The sequence below is a fragment of the Spodoptera frugiperda genome, chromosome 27 (genome assembly GCF_023101765.2).
Source record: "Spodoptera frugiperda isolate SF20-4 chromosome 27, AGI-APGP_CSIRO_Sfru_2.0, whole genome shotgun sequence".
NCBI classification, from domain to species: Eukaryota; Metazoa; Arthropoda; class Insecta; order Lepidoptera; family Noctuidae; genus Spodoptera; species Spodoptera frugiperda.
The window spans coordinates 11,447,931-11,474,009 of NC_064238.1; the positions used below are offsets into that span (position 1 = coordinate 11,447,931).

The 26,079-nt window shown below is 37.0% G+C and overlaps 1 protein-coding gene across 1 annotated transcript in view; it reads right to left on the reverse strand.

The window, feature by feature from the left end:
• Positions 1-26,079, reverse strand: part of LOC118263233 (SH3 and multiple ankyrin repeat domains protein 2) — a 234,440-nt gene that overhangs the window by 186,719 nt on the left and 21,642 nt on the right. The window contains exon 2 of the mRNA XM_050705229.1: positions 16,084-16,125. The gene's annotated coding sequence lies outside the window, so the exon portion shown is untranslated. The remainder of the gene's footprint in view (positions 1-16,083; positions 16,126-26,079) is intronic.

Here is a 26,079-nt window from a genome sequence, read left to right on the forward strand (position 1 = left end):
TGTCATTTATTGGTCTCACTCAATTGTAACTGACTCAATTTTATTATAATAAACCAGTCATATATCAGCTATATATCGTAACCCAGTCCTTAGCAATTGTTTTCGATACAGGAATAGTCTAAGACTTAGACTATAAGTCTAATATGTCTGAGTACGGCAGTAAGGTCCTTAACACGATTTGAAAAACTTGATCCATCGTCACTAGTACACCAATACTAAGAATACTTTTACCCTATCAGCGTATAACTTATAACTTAAGCCAACCAATCATTACGGCGCAACTTTTTACCTACTGTCACCGCGTACGGTAATTCAGTTATGCCTGTGACTTCATTGATTGAAGCTTCACGTTTAGCGGTCACTGGGGAACCAACTGTTCATACAACGTCCTCCTTCAGGTAATTGATTGCCACTGATTGGACTGGACCGAATTATTCTCTGGACATTTATCTTGATTATAAATAGTTGTGCTTAATGTACGAAGATTGATGGTGTGAAATAATTGGGGTTGCTTTGGAATTAACTGTGTGTTTAATTTATAATTTAATGTAATTGAATTGTTCGCTGTGTTATTATACAAATAATGTTGTATTATAACACAAATTTTTGTTGTTGTATATTGAAAATATGTAAGTATCTTTATTTTTTTAAGATATCCAAAATTGTGGGTGAGCCTTGCTTCGGCGCTAATGGGCCGGCTCGACCGGAGTTATACCACGGCCTCACAGAAAACCGACGTGAAACGACGCTTACGGTGTGTTAGTAAGGCTACCAGAGGCTCTATAACACCCCTCGCCCCCTTCGCAATCTTCCCAATCCTCTATTTTCCAACAACCCTTAAATTCCTAAGTCCCAAAAGGACGGCGATTGCTTATCACCAGGCAATACTTCTGCTCGTTTACCGCGTACATCATATAAACAAAAATATTGATTAAAATTCTTAAAACGGCTTTATCAATTGAAGCAATAGCTAAAGCATTCAAAAGCTCTATTTTCTGTACATTCTCGTCATAATAAAACGCTCGAACGAAATAATAGGCTGATAAAAAAGAGAATAGACCCGAGGGGAATGAGAAATAAAAATGTTTTTCAGCCTCCGAAACCACTAGTACAAAGTAGTGTGTTGTACAGTGGTTCTCTTATACAGGATAACACGTATGTGCCTTAGAATCGCGCCTCGCCAAGGACCTTTGACAAAGTAATGACGGAGCGCAGACAAAGGGCCCAGACCCTCCCCCTTCCTTCGACGCACTTGTCCTCCCCCCCCTACACAGGGAGGCACAGCCTACGGGCAAGGGTATCTATGGCTTGAGAGGATAAAGCCTCGTTTGAAGTATGATTCTTAAAAGACTTTTTTTTTGTATTTTTGGCACAAGTAAGTACTTCTTTGTGTAATACTATTAACGGAATTGGTACGGTTTTGTTTTGTTATTCAATATTTTATTTTTTTATCTCTGTTCTTTTTGTTTTAGTGAACTCCAATTTGCCGGTCAATTGAAATTGTCTATTTAGGAATACGGATTACAAAGAAATAAAATATCAAAAGCTTAATATAATATCGTTTAATGAAATTTCTTGGAAACAATTGTGGGATTAAATTGTGTAGGTATTTACGAATGTTCAAGTCCACTGTTATTATCTAGACACACGGCAGTGTGTCCGCCAAGTTCGAGCAAAAAACCGACACACCGGCCGTGGGTTATATTACACGAACCATTTCGGGCCAAGTTCGACCCACCTATAACTCAAAATCTATTTTATCTACGCATATGAAATTTCTAGTATCTGTCGAGATCTACTTACTTATCTAAAATACAAAATTTCATTAATGTACCTATTGTAGGTCTTGAGATATTGACGTCAGAAAATCGCTATTTTTACTATACACTCACTGACTGACTACTCACTCACTCACTCACTCACTCATCAAAAACCTAGACCACTTCCAATGGCCGTATTGACTTGAAATTTGGCATGGAGGTAGGTCTTTAGGTCAAAGTAAAGGAAAAAGTCTGAAAATGGCCAAGTGTGAGTCGGTTTTAAAAATAATGAAAGTGTAAATTCATACCCCTAAGGAACTAAAACAAAAAAATTATCTATATCTTCCAATGGTCGTACCGACCTAAAATTCGTTACGAAGGTTTGTATTTAGTCAAAGTAAAGTAAAATAAGAAAAAAAGAAAATAAACCTTACAAAAATAAATGAAATCCCACCCAAAACATAAATGTGAAAGGCTGCCAAGTTCGATAATATTGGAATGCTTCGCCTATAAAAGAAGTGAGATCTAAATAAGTACCAAGTTCCATACACAGCAACTTGGCAAGTTTTAATAGAAAAGTGTGTGAAAACTTGCCAAGTTTGTTTTACTTTCTATGTACAATACAATTTTCTATTAAAACTTGCCAAGTTGCTGTGTATGGAACTTGGTACTTATTTAGATCTCACTTCTTTTATAGGCGAAGCATTCCAATATTATCGAACTTGGCAGCCTTTCACATTTATGTTTTGGGTGGGTAATATTTATATAAGACATTTGACACAAAAAAATCTGTATATCCCAAAAAAAACTACAAATCACAGTCACCCTACAAATGCAAGTGCCACCCGCCATTACAGATCGCACGTTTTGATTCGCCCGTGTTCTCGACGTGCCGAGACTGGCTCAAGTGCGGCCTGCGGCGTGGTAACCCTACTGCTTACCTACGATGTTTATGTGAATAATGTGACGTTACATAACCTACTGCTCACTGGATTGTAAGATTATGAAATCTGTTATGTATTGAAGGAAAATTGCAATAAATTGGTTTAGATCTGCTGTTAGTATAAGGAGCTTTAAATTAAAAAATAATATTCTACAACAGCATATTAGTAGCCACTGCCATAGACATAAGGTCTCTTCTCGCATGGAGAAGGTTTGAGCATTAACCACCACGTTTGCTTAATGCGTGTTGGCGATTGACATTTGTCGAAAAACGATGATCCTTGAGGTAGGCGTGTTCTGGAGTGGAGGCTGCTTCTAGGTAGACGCAGTGTAGGACGCCTACCGTCTAGGTGGAGTGACGATATGCGCAAGGTGGCCGGTAGTGCTTGAATGACAAGAGCTGTATGGTCTCGTATATCCAGTAGTGGATAAGAACAAGCTGCTAATGATGATGGTGATGATAGACTGTGTTCTTTTGACTAACAACTTGAAAATTTGAATACTTTTTTACCCGACTCATCTGATTTTCTTGTTAACGAATACGAAACAAGCGAGACACTACAATTTATGATACGTAGACACACATAGTACAGTAATAACATAAAATATAACGTACAAGTCAAAACGACACAAATCGTAAATTTGAAATGATTTCTTACATCCGACATCAACAAACATGTGAGAAATAGATTCGCTTTGCAATCAAAATAAATGGTTTTCCACCACTTGAGTTATTAAAGGCCTCTAGGTTTTCAAAATTTATTATCACTCTTTATGAGCCTACTCGTACATACTAGACGAGTATGTGTCCTGTGTAAAATAAATTTAAATGCATTGTCAATTAAGAATGTCATGTTCGTTAGAATTCTTCTTTTGTGGTATGAGCCAGTAAACGAGCAGACTGACCGCCTGATGGTAAACAATCGCCGCCACCCATGGACACCCGATATTAATGTCGATAAATAACCATCATAACATTTTAAGTAATTTAATAAAAGAGTAAGAATGGGAAAGCTAAGCTCTATATGTGATAGAGCTATGCTTCGGCACGAATGGGCCGGCTCAACCGGAGTAATACCACAACTTTACAAAATATTGCCGTAAAACAACGCTTGCGTTGTGTTATCCCCGATACCCCAAGAAGCCTTAAATTCCTAACCCCTAAAAGGCCGGCAACGTACTTGTAACGCCTTTGGTGTTTCGAGTGTCCATGGGCGGCGGCGATTGCTTACCATCAGGTGTTTCGTCTCCTCTTTTACCGGCTTATGACCATTAGAAACAGACCAAATTCATCGAATGGATTTCAATCTCATCCACAAAAAAAAACAATAAATTAAACCGACCCACAGTATAAACTTAATAAGGCTTTATTTCATTAGCTTTTCCATAAACTCATTTAATAAATTAGAACCGTAGTAATTAGTAAAGATTGGGTCACTACAGATACTAAGTAGATTAGTGTCATATTAAACAATTTCATGCAATCGAATTATGTCCGTGACATCGAGATTGAGATTAGTTATAGAAAGTGACACTGTTCAACCTAATTTGTTTTTGAGTTAAGTAAAAGTGCTGATATTGTTATTATGAATAAGACGTTTGGGTTTTTCAATTGGATTAGCGTCATCGTCATCGAATTGACCACTTTTTATGTATCATACCTTTTACCTTATAGTATAAGATAAGTACGTAGAAACGCTATAAATCTATAAGTAAGTGCTTCACATAGGTACACACCTATTTTAAAGTAAAAGTTAGGTAGGTATGTGCAAATGCACCAGCAAACTTCGTACAGCCTCAAAAAATATTTTCTCGCCTGTTAAACCTTCCCTGGACTTCACCACCATAATTCCACGACCACAAATAATTCAAGACCAAAATTAGCCAAATCAATCCAGCCGTTCTCGAGTCACAAAAAATCGTTATTGTATTGAACACACAACATATGTATAACACAGCATTCCATTAGCAATCAGCAATCACAACCAATCTGGAAAGTGTTTTTGATTGACGGCCGTAACCAATCATCCAACTTGTAAAATAAATCTAGATTCAAAATCCAGGATTGACAATGGAAGATCAAAAGCTATACAATACAAAATTCTTACCTATCTAGTCAACAACATTGACATAGGAAATTCTTTCTGTGGTTGACAAACTCTGCTTCGTTTGTATTTACTAGTCGCTAGCGCTACAATTTTCCCAGACTTTAAACAAGTCAAATAATTGTTCCAAATCAACCGGTTACAGATGTTATCGTTAAGTTATTTAACTGTGGCTTTCGTCAGAGCAACCGTTAATAACTAGTTATGCAACAACTTATGTGATGGCATTCAAAACTGTAACTTGATAACGGAATTTTAAATCAACTCGTTCCTGAGTAGGGGGCTATTGTTGTGACACTTCTGTCTTGAATATAATTAGAGTGTAATGAATGGCATCGTGGGCTTCTCTCAATGACTTTGACTGCACGGTTGACGCGGTGGCTGGGAAACCGGCTGCCGTGCAACGGGTAGCGGGTTCGATTTTCGCACGGAATTTTGCTGTTTTGAGTCTGGGTGTCATGTGTATGTGAAATTGTCGGTATGTTTGTAAACGCACCCACGATACAGGAGAAAATCCAAAAAAGGAAAGGTATGGTTATTCCTAATTTAAGTGGTGTCTTTTAATCTCCCCTAATATTTCACTTATTTCAACTCCGCAGTGTCATTTTATCTACGTCCTACACTAAAAAACCATCTTCTTCGTCGTCACACTCTGTAATCGCCAGAGATAGTTCAGCCAAAAACTCATCCAAATGACTTATCAGTTTTCCCACCAAAAACTAACAAAATCATACTAACTTTCCCATCCACATATAATCATTATCACACAAACACTATCTAGAGTGCTACCAATCAATCAAAAACATAAAAGCAAATAGCTAATCAGGCGGTTAGCGGTGAGAGTCGACTAATTAATTGATGTTCCTACTAATTAGGTCGATGGTAAGCCATCAGCATATTGCGGGATGAAGTGGAATCACGCCAGAGGTCGTGGTGCACATCACTGGTTGCACTTTGGTGTTTTGATGGAAGCTGCTAGCTGTTGATATGTCCATTGGTGATGAGTTTGATGTGGGATTGGAACAAGAATTGATGATTAATATCATAAAGTCTGAAATTATGGGACACTACAATTTTTTTTACAACGGAATCGCTTCTTTTCTGTCTCCATTTTATAAGTTATATACCTAAAACATTCTCCTAAGTCTGAAAAATACTACACTGAAAACCGCATCAAAATCGGTTCATCCAAACGTGAAATAATCGCGCACAAACATACTCACATACATATGTCATGGTATGTATGGTCAAACTGAGAACCTCTTTTTTTGAAGTCGGCTAAAAAAGAACTCAAAAAAGGGGTTATTTTGTAAACATTACATATTTTATTTTTATTTTTGAACATTTATTGAGGATACATTTGCAGAATTACAGAGAAAGTAAAGAGAATTAGCACAATATCGCAAGAAATGATTGTGTAACGTAATTCTGTTATAATAACCAATAAGTGTTCATATGAAATCACTGATCGTTAATAGTTTCAACATGGCGCTGATGTTAATGATGATGAATTTAATTTAAACCGTCTTCCTATTGACCAACTAACAATTTGAGGACATTAGCACATGAGAACGTCATGTAACAGAGACTTAACTTCATTAAGGTGAAATAAAATGGTAATGGTATAACATTTTCTTTTATTACTTTTCTCTGACAATTAAAGTTTTTGGCAATAAATTAACTAAAAATCATGGTTTACTTGTTTAGAGGGACTCTTCATCATGAGCATTGGGAGAAGATTGAAGAGTCTCTCTGTGACTCGAAACTAGTAGAGCTTTACTCTGCCGAGCTGACTTAATTTATTGGTGTTTTTTTTTTTTTTTTCACGGGGGAAAATCATCCAATGACTTCTCTCGCCAGGGCAAAGCGAGAGGGAGTGTCAGACTCTTACTGACTAAAAACCACCCCGTTCCTTCTCCTGCTTGTCAAGCCGGAGCCCCGGTAAACCCGCTAGGTAGTCCGCAGCTCCGGATTAAGCATCAGCCCTATTGGGCCCCATCTGTGGTGGTCTGATGGCTCTTTGAGGCGCGCGCGGAACGCGACGCGCCGCACGCACGGGTCTGGTTCTGGTCGGGCGGCGAGCTACCCTTGCTCACCGTCCGCAGACCCGCACTTACGGTGGCCGGAGATCGTCCCGCGATCCCCGACGCCCGGAGTGTCTCTCGCGACGGCTGGGGCGTGAAGAGGTTCGTTCTCTCACGCGCCCCGCCTCCCGGGTGTCATCACTGTGCGCCGCGTCCGCACAGTGATGACACCCGGGCGTTTCCTCCCGCCCAATCAGAAACAGGAACCTACCGAAACTTCCATGTCCGGTAAGCACCTGCGTCAGGCGGTAGGTGAGGACGCCGTGGCGCCTCTCTAGCCACTCCTCAAAGAGGGGACTTACCGCTGCAATGACAGCGAGCCCAGCCCTCGGTTGCGACAGTCGTTGCTGCCATTCCACCATGAGATCACGCCGGAGCTCGTCCCGCCACGCACTAATCTGGCGCGGCAGCGGGGTTTCGCCCCGGCGACGCGCGTCGGCGTGCAAACTAAAGACGCGCGCAAGCACCTTTGCCTCCAGATCCCATGGCGGCAATCCGGCAAGGAGGTTCGCCGCTTCCCCGGAGATCGTACGATATCCACGGATTATTCGGATGGCCATGACCCTCTGGGACGTAAGTAGCGCCCGAGCTGGCCGCCGCATCAGACTCGGGGCCCATACAGGGGCGCCGTAGAGGGCCATGGACCGCACGATCGTCTTATAGTTTGTATATTGATAAAATGAAACATAATATTTAAAGCCTTTCGCTGTCCCTAAGACGCCACGTATGTAAAGAATGATGAAATAAACTTAGGTACAAGATAAACAAAACACAAACATACATCGCATAAACACAATTCTCTGACAACGTGTTGTTTAAATAGCAAAGTAGCTAAAAATGGAAAAATCCCGCATTTTTTCTACAAAAAAAAAATATATATATACAAACCTTTTCCTTGTTGTGTCCTTATAAAAACATATACAAAAAATCTCACTAGAGGCAAAAGCGTCTGAAATAAATCTCTTTACATGGCAGATCGTGTGTAGTTAACTCTCTGGCAGAATTATTACTCATGTCGTGCAATATTGATGCAATGACTGATAGATGTGTTGACGGACAAGCAATGGTTTCCTCAATAGGCAATTTATTTGCACTTTGTCATAGAAAATTGGTCTCTATTGACTGCCCTGTATTAGGTTTAAATTGCTGTTTAGATATATTTATTTTTATTATAGGATTATGTTGCGGGTGTTATGAGATAAGGTACCAGTGTGCAGTGTGTGTAATATTCATAAGAGCGTATTTCATCTGCTTTCAATAGTATTCTTTTTATATTTTTAATGGGTATTTAAGGGTTGTTGCAGAATCAGGGTTCGGGAAGGGGTGTAATTCGGCATCCAGTAACCTCACTCACACACGTTGTTACACGTCGGTTTTCTATGAGGTCGTGGTCTCTCCGGTCGACCCGTCGTATTAATACCGAAACATGGCTCTCCCACACTTCAAGATTGTTACAATTCTTTTGCATACTTGAATAATACCCATTTCTCAGACAAATAAACACTTTATTTTGTTTACTTTTATTGCTAAATTAAACCACAAACAAAAGTATATCTAATGGACCTTGATTTAAGGCTTCACGAGCCTCTAATCAGGGGGAAGGACAACCAGGGAGTAGCTGAATCGGATTGCTTTAAGTAATTAATTTAGGGGCGGACGTTAAACCGGCCGTGAAGGGACATTTACACGTTAGCCTTTATTAATAAATAGATTCTCTTAGAGCCCTTGAGTCCATTTTATACAAGGATTTTTGTAAGGCTGTAATATGCTAGCTGGATTTTTTTTTGAGGTGTACACCATCCAATGGCTTCTCCCGCCTTGGGCGAGGCGGGAGGAAGAGTCAGACTCTTACTGACTAAAAACCACCCTATTCCTACTCTTGCTTTTCGAGTCAGAGCCCCGGTAAATGCTAGCTGGACTAAGACAGGGCTTGAAATCTAGAGAATCTCATGGCTATAAGGGAGAATAGAATCTTCCTTGTGTGAACTGCTAGGGAGTGGAATTCTTTGCCGGAGTCTGTGTTTTCTGATGGGTATAACCTTGGTGTCTTCAAAGCCCAAGTGAATAGTTTGCTTATGGGTAGACGAGCTCCATCGTAGGCCGCATCATCACTTACCATCAAGCGAGATAGATAGATAGAGAAAAATAGAAAGCGTAATGGCCTTTTCTTCTGGCTGCTTGTTTGTAATAAATGACTGGTTAAAATGTTATCAAAATCATTACAGGCTCTTAGCCTCCGTGTCAAAATTAGACAGTCACTATAGCTGTATCATTACATACTACTAAAGTTAACTACTAGGTATTACTTGGTAGTAAAAAGATTTTATACTCCAAAAGAGAATCCGGATGTAATATTCATTTTTACTACACCAGTTATACCATTAAAGCCTAAAATAGCCTGTCGTTCACCGCTCTATCTCGTATGAACGCGGAAGTAAAAACCGCGTCAATTGCATACGATTCTAACTCGTAGTGTTGCGGTTTTCGTGTCATTACCAGGTGCTTGGGAGATGGGATGGTTCTACAAATGTGCTTTAAGAAGATTGACTGTTATTAAGGGTGTATATTGTATACCGCTGTACGAATAATTTAGGATTTTATAGAAGAACCGTTATTCCGAGTTAAGCTCAGATTAAGACTCCCTTTTATAGCATTTTGAACTTTATATACTTTTCTTAATTCCTGCTTCAATTTGGTTATAATTATTATTTTCTACGTTAACGGATACTGTCTTAAAAATAAACGTGTGAGGGTGCTTCTCCACCAGAGATGTGCTATTTAGCTATGCTACGAGGATGTAATAGCTAAGCTGTGAAACTATGTGACCGTTTCCACTAATACTAAGCTATGTAGCTGTGCGAGAAAGATGCATAGCTCGAGTATGCGATGTAGCCTTCCAAAGTAGAAGCCATCTATAGCACGTATTCATAGCACACATCCAAAGCATGAATCCATAGCATGCAGCTTTCCATATAAAAACACATCTTAGTTGAACCCGTTTCCACCAGCGTTAAACTAAGCCAAAATTCTTCCTAAATATGAAACAACGAAGCTTGCAGAACGAACAACAGTCCTTGCATCTACCAAAATCACGTCCTCGAGGCTTTGTTTGTGGTCCCCCAAAGATTACACTGGACTGCAATAGCGTGAAATCTCTCCTTAGATACAGGACAAATTGTAATCTACCTTCGGCCTTTGTCTCAAGATGAATGCCTTGACCCTTTGTTGGCAGTGCTTCTTGAGAACTTGGACGTAACTAATTTATAAAGACGGCTATATCTGTCTCTGTCTTTTAGTCTGGAACAAGTGTCTAGTGTTGTTAACTTGAGAGGGACAGCGAAGTGATCTGATTAGGTATACCATTTGTTTTTTGTTTTTAGTTAGTTCTGAATCTAGTATAGGTAAACCACCTCTGTGAATGTTTTAAGTTTTATTGTTAGCTGGGGTCTAGAATAAAATTGTGTGTCTTAAAATATTATTTATAATAATTATTATGTATTTAAACTACCACCTCTGTCTTCAATTTTAGTGATCATAAATTATACAGATCGCTACAAAGTATAAATATCACAATTTTACCACAAATTTTCGCTCAAACTACCAAACCCACTTCACTCTTTAACACATAACTAATTATGCTCCCATCCTCATAGCATTACCTACTTAATCCAACCATTTTATAACATAACTGGCAAACCGCGCCATTAGTCCCAAACCCCCAATCCCCTTCAATCCAAAGAACACTCAACGTTGAAACTCAAATATTAATCAGAGGACAAACATTCGACATAGAAATGAGCCACTCACCTTTGAAACAAAAGCTTAGAAGTACCAAAATTAGTTCGGAAAGGCAAACGAAAGGTTGGCAGAGTGAAGAGAGACACCTCAATATTGTTTTACATTTCCATATTATTGGAGTCTTGCTTGGAACACGCTGGAGACTGCTTCTTACCATAATACCTGGAGTTACATTTATGCATGTGTAAGGCTCAGATTATACAATTTGCTGGCTTGAGATGGATAGTGATATGTATGTTGCATTCAAATTCGATATTGAATGTATCGTTTTGTGAAATCGTTGTAAACTATTTGTATGATTTACTTTGACTACTTTTTCTTTTAGACTACTTGAAGACAAGCTTTTAGAGGATTTGTTATTTAATTGATTTTTTCTGTAGTTTGGGATTTCATGGATCATTATAATCTTGATGCCAATGTTCTCCGTAATACCTTTTACTTTTGAGGAGGGAAATCCAATCCATTCAATGACGTCTCCTTCTCTTGGGAGAAGCGAGAAAGAATGTGAAACTCTAACTGATTAAAACCACCCTATTTCTACTCCTGGTATTCGAACCGGAATCCCGGTAAACCCACTGGGTAGTCCGCAGCTTCCGCTTGACTACCTAATACCATAGATAGCTTTAATATTAATTATTATGTTATCGGCTTACTCACGTAGTGTGCGGCGATTGTCGCACTGCTACTGTAGCAGTGCGACAATCCACCCTGTGGCGTAATGCTGCTCATGAATATGAGCCTCTAGCATGGCTTGAAACTAGTCGAGTTCCTCGTCAAAACACTACGTGAGTAAGCCGATAACATAATAATTAATTTAGTATGTCTCACGAAAGTTACAATAAAATCATAGCTTTAATATTGCTACCTAATATCAGTTATAACCTAATCACCTCTTTAGCTTCAGCAAAAGAATATCAGACGTCTATGTCTCTAGCACCACAAGCTCTAATTGTTTTACCACATTTCATTGAGTTTCACTAGTTGTCAGTACAACTATTAGTCTAGCGTCAAAATTATTTATAGCCTGTGATAGTATCAACATAGTCCACATTGTTCTTTGATTAGCCACCGGCTGAAGGTAACACAATCATTTGTGGAATGGTCCCACTAAACCATTTCGTCGCCCGACTGATTGGAATCGAAGTGAATGAAAAATTGTAGTTTCTATTGAAATTTGATTTGAAGCTAGATTAATTTGAATTAGATTGGAGCCGATATAGTTTGAAGTATTCAATAATACCTTATATTAATTGTTCTGTATGTCTGTAGAATTTATGTCAAAACTTATTTCTGCGTTGTAGTATGTGTATCCTTTGGAGCAGTTCTCTATCAAAGCTTCTCTGCTAAAATTCTTTAATATAGGGAAGGTGAGTAATCGTTCAATGTGAAGTCTCTTCACAACTTAGGGTGAGGCTATTTTGGAGCACAACCGAACGTTTTGACGGAGCTCCAGGTTCAAGGAGAAGTAGGAACGGGGTTGTTTTTAGTCAGTAAAAGTATGACACACTCTCTCGCCTTACTCAAGGCGGGAGAAGCCATTGGATGTACTACCGAAAAAAGGAAAGCCTTTGTTCAGATATCTTATGACGACAGCTGATGATCAAATCTAAATATCATACAATACTGATTAGCTCAGTAAAATAAATCAAAACAGCAAATTATTAAAATACAATCCCGAAATTATCTCATCCTTAACCTCCTTTAATAATCTTGACACAGATACCATTCTGTATCTCGGATTCAATTAAAAATTCACAACAAGATAAGGTTAGTGTTCGCAATATCCCATTATTTATTCTTCGAACCGCTTCCAGCAATATTCTGATGTTAGTTAAATATCCTTTAGGGAAATGTCTTGCGGTGACAGGTTTACGATATTTCTGAGAGAATTATCTTCGTAGATGTATGGCATTCTTGACATAGGATCCTTGACGGGGATCGTGCGGGTATGATAAGTTTATGTTTAATTTTTATGGCCTTAGCTAAGGGTAATACAAAAGCTGATAGTTATGTCTAATTAATTTAAGATATTTTTTTAATTTGTTACGTATTTTCGAAGCAATGATCTACAGTAGATGCAACCATAAAAATACCGAACCAATAAAGCCTTGATGGCACAAACAGACTGCACAACTGGGGGAAGTCCAGTTGACAATCACCACGGAGATTTTACTTAAAACTTAGTCAAACCAAATTAATCAGTAAATTTTATGTTATGATGAAACAATTGATACAATAAACATCTGATCATACTACAGAAATAATCAATGGGTGCATAAAGCAGACTATATGCATGCATAACTTATACCACTAACCGCCGTACTCAGAGTCATTTAACGGTTACTTAACCCAGTCCTTAGCAAATAATTTCGGAACAAAATCGTTACTAAGGAACAATTTAGTAAAACTTAAGTAATCATTATATGTTTCTAAGTACTACATTTAGTACACAGTAGTAGTAGTTACGGTGTGGCATAAAGACACATCACTTAATGCCTTCCTATAAATGAGAGTACAAAGAATTTCTTACCAAATACGTCATCGAAGTGCTTACAGCAATCTTCCACGTAACCGTCACATAAGCCAGTACTTGAGAACAGTTCCAGATAAACTAATGATGATAATCACTGCTAATGACGCAAATAAGTCTTCAGCAAATGTAGGAATATGGCGTAAGCGATTGTTGGATTCTCGATCGGAATAATCGACACTTGTGTTTGTTGTATTTTTCAATTTCTTGGGAATTTGTAATAATCGTGTACTGGAGTCAAACAGTAGCCTGGGACAGATTCTGTAATCCGTTCTTAACCTATTCTCATAAGGTTCAATCTATAAAAGCAAACAAATGGACATGATTTTTATACCTTTCTGTTTTAACTATACTCACACAAATAAACTGGCGAGCTGTACTTCTCGTTTTTTAGGATCAAAATCGGCATCACCATAATAAAATATACTATAACAGGGCAATTAATACATCACCATTAGGTCCTAACTTCAAAATATCTGTGACACAAACCAAGACAAGAACGATGTTATCAGAACCACAATTTGTTTTCATTAAAGTACCAAACAAGTTGATAAAACATGTACTTAAGATCAATTATAGCACTCATGTTAACCGATAATTTACTAGTGAACCATCAATCTTGGCCAGTCTGACGGACCAGACACATATCTCATGTAACAGATTTTCGAAATACCAATTTATGACTCAAAGATTTATACGATTACAGCGAGCGAAGCAGCGGGCGCAGCTTGTATTGAATAAAATATCAGTTTATAGTTATTCGCATTGAGAAAGACATACCGGACCTAGTAAGGGACCGCAAAGTGCCTACTGTTCGCGATAAAGATCAACATAACTCTGTTAAAATGGTTGAAACGATGTAAGGCTGGGACTACAATGGTCGAGTAGCTTTTGAGCGAGGACTCAAGTGCCGCTTGGAACATAAGTTAAGTATTTAATGAAACTTCAACCTTTAAATTGTGCGTGGATACAGATACTTTTTTCTATATTCTAGAGACCATTATTTCTATGTTTAAGCTGTGTGGTGACAGTAAACTAAAATACATTTTATAACAACTTTTGTGAGACATACTGAATTTAAATTATTCTTTCTTAGATTACGTATATTTAGACACAACTGACAAATGGTGAAGGAAAACACTGTAAATCGTGAGAAAACCTGTGCTTATAATGCTCAAATCTTCTCCGTGTGAGAAGAGCCCTTTGGTCAGTAGTGGCCACTTATATATAGGCTGTTGATATGTGATGAGTAATGTAAACGATCGTACGTAAGCAATATTAAAAAAGAAATCACTGTCAATTTATTTTCTACTAATACTTGTCAAAAAATATTCTCGACATACCTAATTATATTTTACGGTAAAACGAATAACAGAAACGAAACATTTGAAGCGTAAAAGTAAATATAAAAGAAGAGAGTAACAAGACGTTAGAAAATAGACACAAAGACAGACAATATTACCGAAATATGTATATTTTTTCACGACTTTTACTAAAGGGAGACGCGTGTAAACATTTAAGAATTATTGAGGAAAGGTGGAGATGTTTTTATAGTCCCCCATACGTTACCTTACATTCCAAAATAATTAAATAAAGTGTTCTAATCTCAGAGCTTTCATCTGAATAGTTAAATTATGTAGCTGAGTGCTCCCAACGACATTTCTGAGTTAAATCTAATTTGCAATTTCTGTCTGATAATAAAAGAAAATTTTGAAATATGTGTTTTTCTGTGAAATTTCTGTCTTTTTAGTGATATTTATGTTAAGCGTGTGTTTGTTACTCTTTCACGTGAAAATTGAGAAATAGGTTTGAATTCTATATTTTTTATAGTTATTTGAATACAACATGTATTCGTACTTTGATAAATTATGGTTTCGTTTAATGCTCGTATGAATGTTGATAACGAGTCTAAATTGTAGTATTTTCGAGCACTTACATACATATACGTTACACATTAAATAGGTAGTATTATTCGTTTCAAAACACGTCATCTCCTTTTAAATCGAACTACCTACTTCGTACTGATTGAACTTAAACAATAAGAACTGTATATAATGTATTCACATAATAATGTCAATTCCAAAAAATCCATATTTTTATGGAATAGGGGACAAACAAGCAGACGGGTCACCTGATGGTAAGCGATCAGCACCGCACATGGACACCCGTAACACCAGAGGAGTCACAGGTGCGTTGCCGGCTTTTAAAAAGGAGTACGCTCTTTTCTTGAAGGTTTGGAGGTCGTATCGGTTCGGAAATACCGCCGACGACAGCTCATTCCATTAATAATCTTCTAGAAATAAGCAAAAAAAATCTCTTCAGATCAATACCTGAATGTATGAAAGCCCTTAAGAGAATCTTCTATGTTAAGACCCTAAGTATGTACCTACCTAACATACTTAATAGGTCTCCTAAGAATTTTAAGCAAGTAGATCCCTTAGCGTTCTGTATATGGGATCCGGGACATTTAAGCAAACATGTTTAATTATACGCTCCGTCGTTGTGCACCCTGCATTATAATGAGATGATACAATGATCGTACGTCTAACGAACCTGTATTTGATTTTACACTATTGTCCTTATTTTAATTAGGATAAAGTTGGTTTTTGTTCTAATTAAATAAATGGTGATGTGGACGTCGATTTTATTATGACTAACTGCCGATTTCAATAACTGATCTCAATCCAAAATCTTTAGATTATGATCGATTTTGACATTGGTTCAATAGAGTTTCTGTCAAAAATTAAGATCAATCCAAAGATTTTGGATTAAGACCGGTTATTGAAATAGGCAGTTAATTGCACAATGTGTAAGGCTGCCTATTTGATTGCGTATTATATGTATAAATAATGATTCCGATTTACCTCTACACAGTTCCTCCCTGCTCCTTCCAGCAGAACTGGAATCTGAAAAGAAGAAAACTAAGTTTAGTATTGTCTCCTATATCCGTCAGTTTTATGTCCATGTATGAAGACAGACTAATAACACGAATGAGACTTTATGTTCATCGAAACAGTTTCATCAAGGAAATAAGGTTTAATATTACGTGAATAATGCAACGTCTTTTATCCCCGAAGGGGTAGGCAGAGGTGCACATTACGGCACGTAATGCCGCTATACAATGTACACCCACTTTTCACTATTTGTGTTATAAGTCCGTATTGCCATATACCGGGCACAATTCCAGATTCCGTGCTACTACCGAGAATTTTTTCAAAAATCCGAAAAAAGCTAAGCAATACTTTGCCCGACCCTTGGGAATCGAACCCACTCGGGACTATTCGATTTATCGAATGTATTACGTAAATAACTTGTACAAAAAATTGTGTATGTGTGAGTTTCTCCCTACCCAATCTCACAGTCTACCCAAGCAGTAGGTCTATAGGCACACGGACATACGGACAACCCACTAAAGAACGCAATTACTAGAAACTCGCACTAATTAGTGGCTGTAATTGTAATTACTATTACTCAGTAATTATAGGAAATTATATTTAAAATAATTGCAGTTCTTGTAACTGGTTGGCGAGATTTACGAGTCATAAGGTCGTATTTCGAACCCGGTACATAAGCACTTAAGTACCTAGGTTACCTAGATAGATAGGTACCTATACATAGCTATATACCTAAATAGGACAGGGAGAATTAAGTCTCCTTAGAAATTTAGAGTAGGCATTGAACAGTAAGAGCTGAAGAATATTCTGAGGTTTCGAGGACCCGGATCCCTCGTAAAGGCGCTTTATTATGATGATCACCAGGTTGTGTTCGTACCACCACAGATGGGCCCATCAAGACTACTGCCCCAAAGCTGCGGACAACCTATCTGATTGTACCAGGGCTCGCGAGCTCGAATAGCAAGAGTAGGAACGGGGTGGTTTTTAGTCAGTAAGAATCTGACACTCCCTCTCGCCTCGCCCAAGGCGAGAAAAGACATTGGATGATTTTCCCCCTCGAAAAAAAAACGGGTGGTTTTTAGTCAATAAGAGTCTGACTCTCCCTCTCACCTCGCTCAATGCGGGAGAAGTTATTAAATGATTTTGCCCCTCAGAAATAAAGGGTGTGTTTGTAGTAGGTAGGGAAAAGCTCCATATTTTAAAGCATACTACTTACAAAATCAAGGAGCCTTTTGAAGGTTTCCATAGATACAGAGACTGTGATGATGATCAGAAATCTGCTCACTAGAAAAATAGGCTACTGAAATTAATTAGCAAAAAGTGGACCTATACATATCTGCCTACCCACCTTTGCCCAATGTCCGGTTTATATATGTATACAGACGACTAATTAAATTGTAACACATATCAGTTACAATACCGCAAATGAAATTTCACCGAACAACCACAAAAACGGATACCCAATTTCCCAAAATTGAAATAAACTTTTATTGTTTTATAATAAGGTCGGGACTCGCGTGACTTTCGTGTTGATTGGGAAAGTCCACTGGGGCTGTGTTTCAGCGTCTTCCGTTTATTGTCCGATAACTGGGCCCGAGGGTGTTTTCGACTCGCCCAAAATTTCCACCAGTTTTTGCTTTTGTTTTTCTTATTTGTCTAATAACTTTTGTGGGCGGTTTTATTAATATGTTACGGTAAGAGTGAATAATTGAAAATTATTAATAATTATCTACTATTATTAATAATTACCGAAACTCGAGGTAAAAGTGATAAATTAATCACATTTGTCGCTTATTATTAATAATTTTACCCTAGTAGTGATAAATGTAATAAGTGGCCAAGATGTTATTTTTATTTCAATTTAAAAGGCAATATATTGTATGGTTAATATTAATAATTTTGTAAAATTATTAATAATTTTCAATTAATCAGATTTACCGTAACAAATACACCAACGTAAGGCTGTCGACAAATAAATGAGTTTTATTCTTGATTGTGTTTTAGTAAAGAATCTTTATCATGTCTGCCTCGTTGATCGAGTGCGACTGCTAGGCAAGGGGTCTCGGGTTCGGGCAAAGTAGTGCTAGGATTTATTCGGTTTTTAGAAAATTTCGCAGTAGTAGCACGGAATCTGGAATTGTGTCCAGTACATGGCAATAGGCTCACCTCCTATTACATGGGACTTATAAATCATGAAAAGTGGGTGTACATTGTACAGTGGTATTAGTGGTATTATGAGCGGTAACGTGCACCTCTGCCCACTCCTTCGGGGATTAAAGGTGTGGCGATACATCATCTTCATCATATTTCTAGAAGTAGGTAGTAGATAATACTTGAGCTCGTCTTCCATTAGATTCCGTTTTTACACTAGAAGCAAATTCTCACGCAATCCTTCGATTATATTTTAGATCGCATTACGAGACTTCCTAATTAGTCAAAGCCAATTTTGAAATAGGTTTAGCAGCATAAATAAACCAAATGTTCAAACATTACACTTAATGTCAATCCACAATCAACTATCAAGTTTCAGTACACATTAAATTATCACGACTCACACTAAATTTGGAAAACGCTCAATGCAGTTAAATCACTCAATTTTGTCAAACTAATTTGCATATCTAATTCATAACAAAGTCCATAAAAGATTTATAACTGGATAATAAATAACATAATTGTTAAATAATACAAGTTGTATATAACATAATTGGTAAATAATGGAAGTTGTATAACATAACTATGTCATTATGATCACGTTCTTTGTCGATCATTATTAGGCAACTTATAGTGTTGACTAATTTATTGAGCGTGTTAATCCTGGATAGTATACGGGGCCAAGTGATGATATGCTAGCGATTTGGTTTTGAACATTAAAATTATACAAATACATCAAGTAAGTGGTTCATTATTTGTTATGCGATTGTTATCATTTCAGGAGATAACTCAAGCGCTAAATACTATTTTTATGCAGGTGAGCTTCATCTTCGAGCACATCATCGCTTCCCAATAGGTTAGATAGTGGTCAAACGCGAGCCTATCAGCAATAAGAATAAATAAGGTGAAGAGTTTCATTAGATACGAATAAAAAAACTGGGAATCCACAAATCTTAAAAATGACAGACCAATTTTATCGTACACAAAATAAGGAAGTACTTGGATTAAAAATAAGGATAAGACTTTATACCGTTCAAAGAATAGGTTAGAAATCGCTTTCCGCCTGTATCTTGCACGATTCACAATATCAACCACTGTAGTCAATAATTTAGCCGCAACGTGGCGCCACTGTTGCTGCGCGTAGGCATACAATGTACATTACGCTTTACAATACTCGTTCCTATAAACTACCACTAGGATAATATTATTTTATCACGCTAAATCAGAACTTATTTATTTATCCTCAAAATAGATTTTAAACTGTTGTCACAAATTGCAACTACCCCTTTGAAAGCATCCAAATTTCCAGAGACCTAACTGTGAGGTCTTCAATAGACTTTCAAGGTTTTTCCAAAACAATAAGGTTTTAATTCTAGGATACCTAATATTACTAATGCTTAATCAAATATTACAAAATCTAGGAGATTTTGTATCAATCAATACACAGTTTTAAAGTGTGGGAGAGCCATGCTTCGGCATGAATGGGCCGGCACAACCGGAGTGATACCACAGCCTCACAGAAAACCAACTTGATATAACGCTTGCATGGTTTCGTTGTAAGAGTGAAGTTACCGGTGGCCCAATTACACAACATCCCAATCCCAATCCCCGATTCCCCAATAACTCTTAAATTCATAACCCCCTAAAGGCCGGCAACGCACTTGTACCACTGGTGCTTCGGGTGTCCACGGGCGATGGCAATTGCTTATCATCATCCGGGGATCCGTCTGTTCTTATACCGGCTTATACTATAAAAAAACACAATATCGATTAATAAACATCTGTGATCACTGTAGCAAACATAACATAATCTATTGAAGTTTTAAACCCAGATTACGGGCCAGACAGAGAACATATACAAGTACCCTTGTACCTATATATTACTTGTATGTTTTGATCTCATAATATGACCTCTAGAAGCCGTACAGCGTAAGACGAGGTTACTCATGAAACCTATACAGTGTGAGTGAGTAGCTACCTATGTGAGTGAGACGATAATTAATTTTGATTGTAAAATATTGTTGCTAAGGTCCGTTTTTGGTTGAATGGGGGTGCAGTTTTGACCGATTTCTAAAAAAGGAGGTGGTCAGTTTGATGTTTGTATGTTTTTTGTGCGCGATTATCTGGTGTTTGGACGAAACAGATTTTCAAGCGGTTTTCAGCAGTTTGAATTTGGAGATTTCAAGGATGTTACCAGATTTAAAAAATGGAGGCGGTAAAGAAAATAGAAAGCGGTAAAATCTTATACTTATATACTATTATATAAAGCCGAAAAGTTAGTTTGTTTGAACGCCAGAACTACTAGTTCGGATTGCATAATTCTTTTTGTGTTGAATAGTCCATTTATCGAGAACTTACTATAACCTTATAGGCAAAAAAACATCACACTACGATCAATAAGAGACGAGCAGCGAGTGAAGCCGCGCAGTAGTCTGGCATAAAATAACAATTTACACTATGTTCCTAATTCAAAGAGGTTTTAAAAACCAAATCATTGTCTAAGTTAACACTCAGAAAGGTCTATGCCACTTTGTTTAAATAATACCCTATATTTAGCTTTTATACCCAACATAGTAACGTAATATGTATCATTTCATTGGGTTTATTAAATTAAGTGTATAGAAACAACATGTTATGAGATTTTTGAGTGTTAATTAGGAAGTTGGGAGTAACTGGTTAATTGTTATACGGGTCGAATATTATAAAGGACGGTGAGGTTTGTTTTAACTCAATTTTGGGAAGGGATCGTTATAATATATTAGAGTAGCTATTGTTATTTAGAGGTCGTTGACTTCTAAAGTGTGTATATGTTTTAATTGATTAAAGCGTAGTAGTACTCTTTGAATGAGTTGGTAGACTGATTAATTGACATTGTACTTACTCGTATTGATTTAATATTGAAGAGTAGTATTAATAATAGTGTTTATATGTGGTACATACCTAGATATGTGAGAGGCCCAATTACCCCCTACTCCAATCTCCTCAATCCCCGATTCTCCAATCCTCAAATTCCTAACACCACAAACCGCCCGCCGACAACCATTGTAACTAACTCCTCTTGTGTTCCCAGATTTCGGTAGTCCATTAACAGGACGGGACAGCGCCGATTGCTTATTATCAGGTGATCCACCTGAATATTTGCCGGTTTATCCCATAAAAAAATATTTTTCATTGAGTTTTTAAACTTGACTTGAAAGAAATAGTGTGTCAGTATAATAATAGAATTAAATTTAACAAAATAAAAAAAAAAACAGCGTCACAGATAATAAAATGGTGTAGCACTCAGTTTGTTTACGTCAAAACTTTTTGATGGAATGACGCGAAATGAATATCCATTTATGTTTTACGTTCTTTTATATTATTTTTAATGATAAATGGTTTGTTAGGGCTCCATTGATTAATGATCTTGTTCACAAATATTCCATTCAAGGTTCCACAGAATCCTCGCTCAGTAAATTAGGAGATACGTTGAAAGGAGTACAAAAGGTTTTGAGGATTACGTTGATAGAATAAAAGGTTTGTTTTCTGAAATAACTACACAATAAAATGTGTTTTGTTTAATCCACATGTCTGTAGTTCGTTGTTCTAGTAATGTACCGTATGTATTTTTCATGATAAATTCCTACATGTGGCGAGGTAGAGGTTTTATTTTTAAAAGACATTGCCCCTCGCTTCGATTTTCTACTGTGTCGCCGCGAGCATTTACATAAACAAAAAAGATTTTCAAGTAATTTCTTTCCTTATAATTTTCATGACAAAACATAAAAATCTACGACACAACACTCCTCACTTTAACCGCCATAAGCGTCCAGATATTTCATCATAATATTTTTTTTAATACCCATACAGTCATCTACCTACTACGAGATACCTATTAAGACCCCCATTTTTAGCCCACAAATAGATTATTCCCCCCTCATAAACCTCCAAGTACATGCTTAAACAATTTTTATTATACTTAAATATAGTTCATATAAATAGCAAAATGTCGAAGGCGTATCAAAACGGGTAATCATTGGAAGCAGTTTTTGTATAAGTGTTGTTTTATTTTTCGTCCCATAGATGTCAGTAGTGTGTCGTTAGGGGATATAATAAGCTGTTTTATAAGAGGTATCGTCATTACAGCTCATTGTTGCGGTTGGTGCTGCACTGAAATAGCATCATCGGTTTTTGATAGTGTTGTACCGTGCTATGCCGATAAAAAATTTTTGCATGATTTATGAAATTTTATGATAAGTGTTTTATCGATAACACTGAAACCTAGAGCATTTTGGAGTGTTTTCAGATTTAGGTTTAGTATTTTTGACGATCAAAAGTGCCTTTCTGGTCTATATGAAATAAATAATTTAGACTTTGACTTTGACTTTAATCTAAAAGCAATTATTAGTAACAACGAATACTACTACAATTTAACCCATAATAAGTAAATCATAATTACTACCTACCAACTAATTAGTCCATCGTGTAAAAAATGCAACACAATAAACAGAAATGCAGGCAAAACAGTACGTATCTACAATTAAATTCCTATGACCATTGACAATACCCTAGCAGGCATCACGAGTAGGGACTCGCATAGCAACAAAAAAGGTTAAGAAACGAACCGTCGAGATTTTTCGCATACCGGACAACCCTAACGCATAGTAATAAAATTACTTTATACAAAGCGTCCCTACTATTTTCACTACGTCAATATCGATTTTACATCATTATAAATACAGTTGAATTTCACTTGACAGCTTGAAAGCTATCGATGAATATGCGACGACACGCGGGTTGTAAAGTGGACGTGCGATTTTTTTTTTAAATGTCGTTTAATATCTTCGAACATGTACCGTGCTCTATGCGGCGAGTGTGACAAAGTTGCTCCTCCTCGAACTATTATTTGAAAATGCATTCTACGCCCATAGTAGTGTGGTATGTTTTTGAATGGCTAGATGTGAGGTCAACGTTTTCATAAAGACTAGTCCTTTTTTAAAGATTACAGTTGACTGATTCTCGAATGCAATTCAATAAAAAGCGGCCGCAAAGCTAGTTTGGATAATGATTTACGAATTTTTATTTTTAATACTATTTCTGTAAGAAATTGCAATTAAAAATACTTGGCAGAGCGTTCTTTTCAAAAGTATTTTATTTACTGAAGCTGACGTTACGTTTGAAGAAGTTAAACAAAAAGCCCGGGTCGTTGAATCCTTTAAAGCAAAAATAACAAAATGGATATTATAGAAAAGACTAGCAGCTATTGCCGACGTTTCACTTGAATTAATTAATTTTGACAGTGAAATCTATTTATATCTGTGTAAAACTTTATCAAAATCAAAAAAAAAATCAATACAGAGGTTTAAAAATGTAAAAACATACCGTACCAAACCGTAAAACCTTTTGGCTTTTATAATAGAAACTTATGAAAGCTTTTATAGAGACTATATTATTTTGCGGTAAACATCACCAAACTATAACTTCTTATACTACAATATAACTTCCTATAAATAATACTTACTACTTATAATTGTTCTAAGAATTTTCCTTACTATCAAAATAACTGTTCTTCGTTACCTAATTCAGAACAAATATCGTACACATACATACATATATATACTACATAATAACATGTATATAATAAGAACAATGTAGTATATTTGTGATCCTGGACAAACACGAATGTTTGCGAAAGTTCCAAACTATTGTTTTCTTTGCTTCGTTTCATATCAGGGACTGCTATTTATATAGACGGAGAGGCTCGCTATGGCTATGACAATATTTTTTGCAATCACCAATTCTGTGAATTACCTATGTACGAGTAGATAGTTATAATACATATTGCGTAAAGAAAAAAATCACAGAGAATCTAGGCTTCTCACTAACTGCCGCACTCAGAGACATTTAATGATTGCTTAAACTATTCCTTAGTAACGATTTTGTATTGAAAACAATTGCTAAGGACTGGGTTAAGTAACCATTAAATGTCTCTGACGCGGGGGTTAGTCTTACATAAGGACCATTGGTCGGAGGTTAGTTAGCTCATTTATTGGTACACCTACGAGTGCGTCGGATACAATTCCAAGTTACTGAATGTTTTAAGGTCGCTGGGAACCGCTCGATGCGGGTAGGATAGGTCGGTTAGAAGCGCCAACCGGCCTATCTGGAAATCATTCGTGGATACCTATGTTCAGCATTGGACGTCTTATGGCTGATATGATGATGATGATGAATGTTTTAAAAACCAAAAAATGTCCATTTCTCTCAACTGGAATGGAACTCAACTCATCTAGAACGGTAGCCTCTTTCGAGGAGGTCTAGAAACAATACTAATCTAGGAAAAAAATAATAAATACATCTTCACAATTCAATGCACAATACTCAATAGTAATCAAGTAGGAAGTGAAATGAACGTAGAGGAAAAACTATGAACACAATAAGTTTCTTTGGAAAACTCTGTTCCCGTGGGATCAGGCATATACGTGGGACATGGAAATTTGCAGACAATAACTTAGGTAATTATGATGTTTAGAAAACTTTGAATTAGTCATGTTGGACTGCGGCGTGTAAAGGGTTAAACTTAAATGTCAGTATTAACTATTTATTGACTACCTTGATAGAGAAATATTAAGAAAAAAATTCTTAATATTTCTCTCAGAGGTTAGAGTGAATAGGTGTTTTCTAAGTATGTGCTCCATCTTCGACCACATCTTCGCTTTGCCGTTCTGGTAGAAAGCGGGCTGGTAGCCAAACGCAAACTTTTCAACTAACTCTTCAAATATATAAAGGTCGTCAGTTTTTTACGATAAACGAGCTTACGGATCACCTGATGATAAGCAATCGCAGCCGCCCATGGACACTTGAAACACCAGAGGCGATACAAGTGCGTTGCCAGCTTTTGGGGATAAGGAATTTAAGGGTAGGGGGGAATTGGGCCTCCGGTAACTCTCAACGAAATACAATGCAATGCAACAGAAAACATACGTGAAGCAACGCCTTCACGTAGGTTTTCTGTGTGGCAGTGGTATCACTCCGACCGAGCCGGCCCATTCGTGCTAAAAAGGTCAGTAGGCAATTCCTTTGCTTAATTCGACGACGAACTGCCGATTTTTTTTTTAACCACACTTGAAATTTCTTTCTCCCTTATCAGCTTGCTACTTACTATCTACATTTACCTCTACACGTTCAGCTAACATTGTAAGGTAATGAAGCAATATTCCCACAATATGTCCTACGATTGATGTTCGCGATAAATCCCTGATCGTAATGTGTGCAAAATGTATAGGTCCCGTACATTATAGCTGTTCCATACATAAATTAATTCTAATGAATACTCAATTGTCTGTTCGCATGTTAGCTGATTGCAATTTGTCTGTCAATCAAGTTCTATTTGTATTTATAGTGCAATAAGGTTTATTGTTAAGTGTCGGCTATGTAGTATAACAATCAATGTTTATTTTGTTTATTGGGCTTCTGTGTTTCAATTTAAAAGGTAGATACTAACATGTTTACGTATAGGGAATTTAGGTAACTTGATGTATTATGTAACTTCATTTATTTTACTAGTGTGTTTATTCACTATTGTTAATGCTTATGTATCGATATGTCCTTTATTCAGAGAATAGTTTTAATAAGAAGAGAACACAAAAGAGAGGACACAAAGGAGAGGACACAAGATCTTCAAGACGGCTCAGTAAAAAAAAATGTAAATACCCAATTTCCAATAGGAATCATGTTCAATAGAATTTTATTTTTATACCTACAGATTATTAGAACCTAGAATTAAAGAAATCGAAACGAGAGCGCGTTCTGCGCTCTGATTGGCCAGCTGGAATA